Here is a 1,424-nt window from a genome sequence, read left to right on the forward strand (position 1 = left end):
TAGACCAGGCTGGTCTCGAACTCACAGAGATCCGCCTGCCTCTGCCTCCCAAGTGCTGGGATTAAAGGCGTGCGCCACCATCGCCCGGCCCTTTCTTTTTTTTGAGACAGGGTTTCTCTATAGCTTTGGAGCCTATCCTGGTACTAGCTCTTGTAGACCAGGCTGGTCTTGAACTCACAGAGATCCGCCTGTCTCTGCTTCCCAAGTGCTGGGGTTAAAGGCTTGCACTACTACTGCCCGGTCTGGATTTTGTTTCTTAACCTATCAGTCATTCTGAGTCTTTTGACTGGAAGATTGAGGCTTTATTACATAAATTTAATATTGAAAGGTGTGTGTTTATTGCAACCAATTTTTCTGTTCCTCCTTCTGTTTATGTTCTGAGTTATACTTTCTTTTTAATTAATTATAACCTCATTTTTCTTTCTGGATTATCTTGGCTTTGTTTATTCCTCCCTTCAGGTCACAGTATTGCTTCCAGTATTCTCCTTAGGACGAGTTTGTTGAACATGAATGATTTAAAGTAGTCTGCATCATGGGAAAGTTTTTCCCCTTCAACTACAGTTTATAGTTTTGCGGAGTACAGAGTCTATGTTAGCAGTTGTGGTCTTTTAGAACTTTGAGTACAAGGCTCTAGGCCCTTCTGGCTCTTGAAATTTCCATTGGACAATCAGTTGTTATTCTTGTGGATTTTCTATAATGTGACTTGTGCTTTTCCTCCTGGAGATTTCAATCCTCTTTCTTGTTCTCTATATTTAGTGTTTTCACTATGATATGTTGTGGGATTTTAGTTTCTGGTCTTGTCTATTGGGTGCCTGGGTTCTTCTTGTATCTGTGTATGTGTCTTTCCTTAGGCTGGGGACATTTTCTATTATCCTTTGAAGATCTGGTGTATGCTATTGGCCTGGGATTCTTCTCCTTCACCTGTGCCTACAATTCAAAGATTTGGACTTTCCATGGTGTCACACAGTTCCTGCATGCTCCTTCCCCATAGATTTATTTTATTCTTGTTCTTTGGGCATGTGGTCTAATTCTCCTACTCTGTCTTTGACTCCTGAGAGTCTATCTTCTATCTGATCTATTCAAACTGCAAGGCAGTCAGTTCCTTGAGTTTTCTAATTGGGTTTTGAATTTTCCAGTTCCATCCTAATTTCAACTTGAGTTCTCTCAAAATTTCTGTCTCTACTAAATTTAGTTTTCAAAAACTAAATTGACTTAGTCATTTTATTCATCTGTATTTTTGTATTTTCTTGCTCATCACTTGGGTGTTTACCGTTATGCAAAGTAATGAGTGTGGTATAGAAACCAATAGATTTGGGCTGGAGAGATGGCTCAGCGGCTAAGAGCATTGCCTGCTCTTCCAAAGGTCCTGAGTTCAATTCCCAGCAACCACATGGTGGCTCACAACCATCTGTAATGAGGTCTGG

This window comes from Microtus ochrogaster, unplaced genomic scaffold, assembly GCF_000317375.1.
Source record: "Microtus ochrogaster isolate Prairie Vole_2 unplaced genomic scaffold, MicOch1.0 UNK1, whole genome shotgun sequence".
Lineage (NCBI taxonomy): Eukaryota > Metazoa > Chordata > Mammalia > Rodentia > Cricetidae > Microtus > Microtus ochrogaster.